Here is a 9,580-nt window from a genome sequence, read left to right on the forward strand (position 1 = left end):
CTACTGTGCCACCAGGGAAGTCCAGAAGGCAGATTCTTAACCACTGTGCCACCAGGGAAGTCCCTCCAGGATCCATCCTGATACTGATCAAGGAGAAAAACATCTGGGTCCTGGTTATAACAATTCCATCTGCATGCACTTTACAAAACCCTTTCACTCTCACCTCATGACAACCCCACAATGATCCTGTTGGCAGAGTAGATGTTGCTTTTCCTTTTTTACTATTTTAAGGAGGAACTGGAGCTCAGAGAGGTTAAGGCTTCCCCAGAATTACCTAACTAGTAAGTAATAGAGCTCAGACCAGAGCCCAGGTTTTCAGGTGCTTCATACCACAAGTCTTCTGGGGATACAAAACATACCTTTCATCCTTCTTACCAATATCTCATGAAATTGAGGGGTTGGTTCCTCAGAACTGGTAAATCAATGGTTTATCAGACCCATAGCCCTGCTGGAGACACACACACAATACATGGCCCAGGAATGCTGCCCCAGGAGGGACAGCAAGGGACGAAGCAGCAGGACTGGGCTGGCCTTTCTGCTCCTCTCCCAGGGGTTTCCTCAGGGGAGATGGGGTGAAGAGGAGCTACCTTCAGCACAGCTAGAAGCTAAAGTTACCGCAGGGTGGGATTTGAGTTGCCTTTGAACCCCACTGCCTGTCAAGCCAACTAAGAGAGTAATTGCAATTTTTTGAGAATCTGCCAAGAGCAGCTAAAGCTTTTATCCATTGACGCTCAAGTCCAGTTAAGGTTTGAAAGTTGCCTAGGAAGGACCGGGAGCAAAGGGATCCATAGAGAAAAGGCAGGAGGACCTTTGATGAGTCGTTGGAACCTTCCCTGAGGCCCTCATGCCAAGGTCTCCCAGTTCTGGAGACAAAGGTAGACGATTTCTCTGGCTATTTGGCCCAGGAGGGTAGGGAAGGAAGTATTCGGCTGGCAACAGAGTGGGAAAAGCCAGACCAGCCCTTTAGTCTGAAGCCCCTCAGCCCCTTCCTCCAGTCCCTGAAGGCAGGGATGGAAATGACTCACCCAGAGGGAACTCTGGACCATCTGCCACTCACTCAGTGCCACCTGGTCCCTTGCCAGCATAAGCAAGAATGCCTACCGAGCACGCAGCACTGTTGTATGTACTTTACATGCATTATTTCATTTAAACCTCACAACAACTCGAAGATCTTATGAGCCGTGTAGACCATCATTACCCCATTTTACAGATGAGGAGACTGGGGTCCTAGAAGGAGGAAGGTATTGGTAGACCCAGAATTAGAAGCCAAGCAGTCCGGTCCAGAAGCCTCCCATGTACAGTGAAAACGGATCAACACCAATGTTCTGGACTTTAGTTAGGGTTTTAAAAGGATCTTCTCTTGGCTTTTGGGCCCCTCAAATAGAGGGCAAGGGGATGTCTTATTAACTGCCGCCCAGAGAGGTGACGTGACTCACCCAAGGTCACACAGCTAGTGACAGATCTGAGGCACAGGGTAGATTTTCTGACCCCTGGGCAGCTCACCCCCCATCCCCAACCCTTCCCTGGGCCAGTGGGGGGCACTGTCTCTGGTTTCTACGCCAGGGGGTGGGCAGAGGGGAGGAGCGGATCGCGGCCTGCGGGCCTGGGCGCTGTCCGCGGTGCTGATACGCCCGCCGCGCCCTTGCTCTCCAAGTGGTCGGCGGGTTCCCCGGGTTTCCCTTCCAGCTTCCAGGCAAAGCCGGCTCCGCGAGTTCGGCAGCCCGCCGGGGTCCTTAGGCCTGGCTCCCGGGGCTCCCGGGACTCCCGGGATTCCCCCTCCCCCGACCGCGCTCAGCCAGCCTCCCCTCCCCCCGCCCCGCCCACGGCCCCTCCTCGCCAGTCCCAGGTCCCTCCCCTCCCCCCTTATCTCTCCCGCCCCCCCTTCCCCCCTACTGCTCGTTCGCCAGTTCCGGTCACGTTGCTGGGTGTTTACGCCTGGAGCCCGCCCCGGACCCCCCTCGGCGCCCGGGAGCCCCCCGGAGCCCCGGCCCGACCGCCCCGCAGCCTCGCAGTAGCTGATGGCGCCACAGCCCGGGCGGGTGCTGCGGAACCCCGGGCGCAGCTAGCGCGGGGAAGAACAGCGCCTCCCCCCACCCAGCCCGGCCAGGACTCAGGGCTCCGCTGGCCCGTCGCTCCCTCAGGTCCCGAAGGTGAGGAGGCCGGTGGGCGTGGGGGTGGGCGTCCGGGTGGCCCCGGGTGGGGAACCGCACGACCCGGGCTCCAGCTCCCCCGGGAGGGCTGGCGCGGGGCTGCGCACCACAGCGCGGGAGACGGACAGGACCCGCGGGCTGCTGGCAGAAGTTGTCCTCCGCCGCCCAGACTCGGGTCCTTCCTGGCCCTGGCGAAGAGTCCAGAGCGGCCCGAGGTCGAGCCACCGCCACCTCCTGCCACCTCCCACCACGCGTATCTTTCCTTCTGCCTGCCTTCCCCTGCCCTCCCTAGGTACCTCTCTTCGCCGTCCTCCTTCGTCTCCACATCCCCCCCTGCCTTCTCTGGGAGTCATATTCGAGGCATAATCAGGGCAGAACATTAAGACTGAAGGGGGCGGGGGCTCCAGTTTCCCCATACATCCCACTCCCCGTGTCCCTGGATCTTCAGCTCCACTGAGGTCGGGGCTCCTGGGATCTTCAGTAGAGAGGGGGGCCATAGCCTAGAGGTATTGGGGGATGAGGGGCCCCAGAGTGGAGAAGACCACAAGACCACCAGAGAACTGTGGCTCCACAACTGGCCAAGTGACCCCACCTGGCAGAGAGTCCCAGACATTTGTCAAGGACTGACTTTTTGTTCCCAACGCAAGTCCCCAGGAAAGCCAAGGACTTGGGGAGGTTGTGGGGGGGAGTAATTATTTTTTAATACGTGTGCTGACTTGGTCTGGTGAGGCCCTGCCCTCAGGAAGCTTACGGCTTAGAGCCAGGTTTGCACACGCACACACGGGGGGCATGCACACACACACACAGCATAATATGATACAAGGCAGAATGCCTGGGGAACACAAAGGCAGGAGAGAGTCTTCCCAGCATGGTGGGCCAGGGAAGCCTTCATGGGAAAGGTAGCATCTGAGCAGGGCCTTGAAGGATGGGTCAGGTTTCGGGAGGCAGAGATAGGGTGGGGGATAGTGAGGGGATGTCCACGGCTAGCAGCAAGAGGTAGAATCTGAAAGAGGAGTTCAGACTGCAGATGTGCACTGTGTTTTGATTGTGAAGGGCCTTGAATGCCACGGTGAGCACCCAGTGGAGAGATCCTAGTTGCCAGGCACTGTAGTTGTATATGTTGGGCAAACTACTTAACCTCTCTGAGCCTCTGCTTCCTCATCTATGGGGTGGATATACTAATAGGACCTTCAGTGCAGGGTTGTTGTAAAGATAAATGAGTTAGGAGGTTCCCTGGTGGTTCAGTGGTTAGGACTGGGTGCTCTCACTGCAGAGGGCCCGGATTCAATCCCTGGTCAGGGAACTAAGATCCCGCAAACCGCGCAGCCAAAAAAAATAATAAGTAAATAAATAAATGAGTTAATATACATAAAATGCTAAGAGCAGTGCCAGCCATTTATTGTTATTTTATAGGTATTATTACCTGTGCACAGATGGTTTTTTTTCTTTGTTTTTTTTAACTTGGCTGCATGGCTTTCGGGATCTCAGTTCCCCGACCAGGGATCGAACCTGGGCCCCCCGCAGTGCAAGTGCAGAGTTCTAACCACTGGACCGCCAGGGAATTCTGCTGATGATTACTATAAATATTATTACCTGTGCATCCATGTCTGAGAAAGACTTCTTGAGTTCCTGCTCTCCCTCCTACCCCAGGCCTCAGAGTCAGGTAGTGAAGAGGAATAATGACTAAGAAAAGTAAAGAATATATTCATTCATTTATTTATCCATTTATTACCATGCCTGTCTTATCTAATATACCTGCCCTGGCTATAAGAATGATAAACGTAAGTTTAACTTTCTCCTTGAAACAAGAATTCATACTTAAAGAATTTTAACAAAATGTGGGTATTTTAATGTTCAGAACAGTGCAAGGATATTTGTTGACTCAATAAATATTTTCAGTCCCAAAGAGACAAGAAACACCAAGAATGAAATTGAAACTGGGACAAGAGAAGCAGTCAGGGGCTGCGCGGTGGCAGACAGTGCAAACTCCACATAAGCGAAAGCAAGAGGCTTCAGTTGTGCTTCATCTCCCAGCCACGGTGTCTGCCTGAAGGAGAGATGCGGGCAGCAGAGACCAAGGGACATGGAACAGACTAAGGAAGGGAGGATGGTTAGCCACTCAAGGAAAATTTGGACTACTTAAGTGGTTTTCAAACTTTTGGTTAGTGGAAGCCCTTTCTCCAATGAATTTGTATGCACAAGCCCACCATATAAAAGAGGAAGAAACACAGCAAAGCTTCCATCCTGTCTTTTGCCCTCAAACCTTTTGGCCACATCTGAGACCCCTTTGCAGAGCTCTGGGGCTCTATGCAGCAAAGTTTGAAAAACACTGATTGCGATGATTCTGAGGGCCCCTCTGAGCCCTGAGTACTATGATTCTGTACTTTCTGTGGTTCTTTCAACCCAAGGAGCTCTAAGAACTGGAGAGGAGAGAGAACTACAGTTTCCTCCTTGCCCAGTCTGTGGTAGATAGATAGCTGGGGAAGGAAGTGGGTACCCATAAGCTCGAGACAAGCAGGAGATGAGGTCATTTTCAGAGATCAGGAGCCCAGGCCTTAGAAAGTCAGAATTGTACCAGGATCACAGAGTTCCTGGGCCTGACACTTTGTCAATGGTTGGGGACCTGAGCACAGAAGGTTTCTCCCACCAGCTTCCCCAAGAAGGAAAAATATCTATAACTTTCAAATAGATGAGAGGCATATCAAAAGTACTTGGAATTAACTCTATAAATTGTGAAGCCTGTGTTACAGGTCCTTTTTATTCTTAATGACACTTTTTTTAAATGAACTTTTTTTATCAAACTAGAAAATTCAAAGAGAGAACTAGGGACACAAGGAGAAGGTGGGCAGCATAAACAACGCAGGCCCTGAAGTGGTCGGGACAGTGGACAGAGGTGAGGGACCCTTCTCAGCAAGCACTATAATCTGTGAGTTTGGGCATCTCAGGCTGGGTGCAGGGAGAAGACGGCACTGATAGCTCTAACCCTTCATCTGCTGCCACTGGCCTGGACCAAGTCCTCAGGCAGGAGCATTTTCTGAAGTCTGGAGCTTCCGGCACTGCATTTCTATGCAAAAACCTGACGTTTTCCTGGCTCAGGCCTTCTGAAGTGCCTATGATTCCCCAGCTACACAGAGAGATCTGTGTTGTCCCTGGTTCCCCCTTCCCCACTCCATTCCCCGCCCTCCCCCAAACAAACTAAACAATACCGTCTAAGAAAGAATATTTGCCAAGATCGTTTGTGACCCAAATTTCTGCCCCGAGAAGAACAGCCTGCCTAGTTGGAAGCAAATACTCAAGTCCTTCTGGGAAGGCACAGAAACAGCTGGTTGGTTCAGCCTCTCACTGTGGCCAGGGTCCAGTCTCCAGGGCTGTGTGGAAAGGGCTTTTACTCTTCAGAAACATTTGCTTTTCAGCAGCTAGGGACAGACATTTTCTCTCTTCATCCTAAGCATAGGCCCACATGCCTTCATCCTTCGGGTGCGCGCACAGCAGACACATAGATACAAGAGAAGCAGGAACCCTCCCCCAACACACATACACACATGCACACACATCCATGCACTCCTTGAGGCATGCACACAGGCTCAAGTATACGCACAGGTGCAGAGGCACACACATCCCAACACAGATACACAAGAGCACAGACGTAGCTCACCTGTTCCTCCCGAGTTAGGCACCAGTATACTGACTGCCTGCTTGAAATCTATTTCTCCTTGTTTGAGGTCTCCTGAGCATGTCAAATCTAACATGTCTCGGGCTGGGACTTAACTTCTCTGTAAATCCGCTTCTCCGCCAGTCTGCCCCAGCTTGACAGATTCACTCACTCAGGCATTCTACACATGTTTACTGAGTGGTTCCTATTTGCCAGATGCTGTGCTAGCTACTAGGGAACAGGGGGAAACAAAACAGAGTCCTTCACCTTGGATTGCCAACGATCTGGCAGGAGAAACAGATAAGCAGAAATGTAATGTATTCTTGTGGTGATAAGTTCATGGGAAACAAAACAATGCAGATTAAGGGAATGGAGGGTGACAGAGTGTTCCATTTTTTGGTTTCTTGTTTGTTTGTTTTGGCTGTGCCATGCGGCTTGAGGGATCGTCGTTCCCCCATCAGGGAACAAACCTGGGCCCCCAGCAGTAGAAGCACAATGTCCTGACCACTGGACTGCCAAGGAATTCCCAAGAGTTCTATTTTAAATCAGGCAATCAGAGAAGGGCCCTGGGTCAGAGTCCTGAATGCAGGGAGGGAATGGACCTTGAGGGTATCCTGAAGAAGGACATTCCTGGCAGAGGGAAAGTCTCTGAGGCTACAGTATGCTTGGCAAGTTGATAAAAAGCCATGAGGCCAGAGCTTCCCTGGTGGCTCAGTGGTTAAGAATCTGCCTGCCAATGCAGGGGACATGGGTTTGATCCCTGGTCCAAAAAGATCCCACATGCTGTGGAGCAACTAAGCTCGTGTGCCACAACTACCGCTCTCCACGACTAGAGAAAGCCCACAAGCAGCAACAAAGACCCAACACAGCCAAACATAAATTTTAAAAGAAAGAAAGAAAACAGAAAGGAATCAAAGATGACTCCTAGGTTTTTGGCCTGAGCAACCAAGTGCCCTTTATCAAGATAGCGAACACTGGGCCAGAGCAGGCTTGTAGGAGAGATCGTAAGAGTTCAGTATTGAACCTTGTAAGTTTGAGGGACCTATTAGACACCCAAGTGGAGGTATTAGGAGATTTAGTTTAGGGGTAAGCATATAAATAGCATTTACAGCCATTGGATTGGATGAGATCATGGAAGGAGTGATTATAGAAGAGATCCAATGTGAAAGAGGTCCAGCATGAAAGATGAAGAAATGGGGAAAGACCCAGCAAAAAGTGCCTTCATACTTGAGTTTCCCAAACTGGAAAACTGGGAGACATCCTGGACATCCCCTTCCCCGTCATCATGATCTAATCCAAGCCATCCCCTCATCCTGCCAGTTCTACCCATAAAATACACCTGGAACTTGTCTCCAACTCTACCTCCATCATCCGGTCCAGGCCTTTGTCATCTCTCACCTTAATAACTGCTACATTTTCCCAGCTGACTTCTCCACATCCACTCTGCCCCCTCTCATCTGCCCTCCCCACAACAGCCAGTGATCTTTTAAAAATGCAAATCATATCACGTCCATCTCTTGCTTAAAATCCTTTAATAACTTTCCAATTCATTTAGCATTAGTCCAAAATTCTTAACACAGTTTTAAGTCCCTGTGTGATCTTTCACTTGCTAACCTCACTTCCTGCAACTCTCCGCTAATACCTTACACTTCAACTTCACCAGCAGTGGCAATGTCTCCGTTCCTCAAAAAGACCACATGAAGCACTTAGCGCGAAGCCTGGCACATAGTAGGCACTCAGTAAATGTAAGCTATCATTATTCTACCTCTGGGCCTTCACAGATGCTGTTCCCTGTGTGGAATGCTCTTCCCTTTAGTCTTCTAACTCCTACCCCTCTTCAAGTCTGTATTAGTTTTCTATTGCTGCATAAATTTATCATCTCACAGTTTCCAAGGATCAGAAGTCTGGCACCTTTTACTTGGGTCCTCCACTCAGGGTCTCCTAAGGCTGAAATCAAGGTAGGGCTGCATCCTTCTCTGAAGGTTCAACTAGGGAAAGATCCGTTTCCAAGATACCTTAGGTTGTTGGCAGTATTTACTTCCCTGCAGCTGTAGGACTGGAGTCCCCATTTTCTTGCTAGCTGTCAGTCAGGGACCATTCTCAGCTACTACAGCCCTCGCTCAGGTTCTTGCCCATGGCTTCCTGCACAGGCTGTCTCACAGCATGGCAGTTTACCCCTTCTAGGCCAGAAGCCAAATTTCTCTCACGCTTCAGATCTCTTCCTATAGCAAGGGCCCTTAGAACCTGGCCCACCCAGAATAATCTTCCTTCTGTTTTTAACTCAAAGTCAACTGATTGGAGACCTTAATTACATCTGTAAAATCCTTCACCTTTGTCATATAACCTAATCAGAGGAATGAAATCTATCATATTCACAGTCCCACCCACACCCAAGGGGAGGGGATAATGTTAGAGGGTGTATATATCAGGGGCTGGGAATCTTGGGGACCACCTTGGAATTCTGCCTGCCACAAGGTCTCAGCCTAAAATCATTTCTTTTTTTTTTTTTAATATTTATTTGTTTGCACCAGGTCTTCGTTGCAGCACGTGGGCTCCTTAGTTGCGGCTCATGGGCTCCTTATTTGCGGCACACGGGCTCCTTAGCTGTGGCACGTGAACTCTTAGTTGCGGCATGAATGTGGGATCTAGTTTCCTAACCAGGGATCGAACCCGGGCCCCCTGCATTGGGAGCACGGATTCTTATCCACTAGGCCACCAGGGAAGTCCCTCAGCCTAAAATCATTTCCACAAAGATACCTTCCCTGACCCCAGATCTAAACTAGGTCCCACTTTATATTCTTTCAACGTTACCCTGCAGGTTTCTTTCACAGCACTTATAGATTGTAACTGTAAACTTATTTGTATTATTTGTTTGTTTGATGTACCTGTTTATTTGTTTGATTCTCTTCTCTTGGCCTTGTGAGCTCCATGAGAGCAGAAAGCAGGAATACTGTTTTGTTCATCACTATGTCCCTGTACCCAGCACAGTGGTTGGTAATAGTTGATCATTGAATGAATGAATGATGAACAAATGGACAAATCAGGGCACGGATTAACCTACTCAGACATTAAACAGGGAGGAGAAGGGATGAGGCATTGATTGAGCCAGGTTCTGCGCTAAATGTTCTACAATTTCTAATTTCATTTAACCCTCACAACTATCCTAGGACTGCTCCTGTTAGTAGCCTCATTTTACAGAGAGGGGAAGCAAGGTTTAGAGAGGTTAACTTTCTTGCCCAACGTCACACAGCAGGGAACCGAAAAACCTAGGATTCAAACCCAGGACTGTTTTCAGTGTAAATACTGGGAAACTTCTTTGGATTCAAAAGACTTGGTTGGAGAATTGGATCTGCTGCCACTTACTGACCACGTGAACTGGCACAAGTCACTTCAGCTCTGAGTCTGTTTCTTTGTTTGTGAAATGGAGGTGGTGATACCTACTGAAGAGTGGTTGGCAGAAGTAAGATAATATGCATAAAGTTCCCTAAATATAGCAGATGGTCAGTAAATGTAACCAGTGATTCCCACAGGCCAAAGGGCCACCCACCCCGCTGCTGAAGTGAAAGTCCATTTGGTTGGATTAGGGAGGCCATACAGGTACAAGGGAAGGGGGGCCCCAAGAGAGGAACCTACGAACGTGAGGTTCTCAGGTGCACCTGCTGGATGTGACCCTACAAATGGAAATCTTGCTTTGCAGAGGCTTACCAGAAAGCCTGTTTCAAGGGGACCATTGCTGAACAGAACAAGCCAGCAACTGGTTTTCCTCTCCTCTGGCCAG

At 50.0% G+C, this 9,580-nt stretch overlaps 1 non-coding gene across 1 annotated transcript; it reads right to left on the reverse strand.

The window, feature by feature from the left end:
• Positions 1-3,638: 3,638 nt before the first annotated feature.
• TRNAA-UGC (transfer RNA alanine (anticodon UGC)) lies at positions 3,639-3,711 on the reverse strand. The gene has a single exon. It is a non-coding gene; the product is annotated as a tRNA-Ala (tRNA).
• Between the last annotated feature and the right edge of the window lie 5,869 nt (positions 3,712-9,580).

Source organism: Tursiops truncatus, chromosome 20, assembly GCF_011762595.2.
Source record: "Tursiops truncatus isolate mTurTru1 chromosome 20, mTurTru1.mat.Y, whole genome shotgun sequence".
Taxonomy (NCBI): Eukaryota; Metazoa; Chordata; class Mammalia; order Artiodactyla; family Delphinidae; genus Tursiops; species Tursiops truncatus.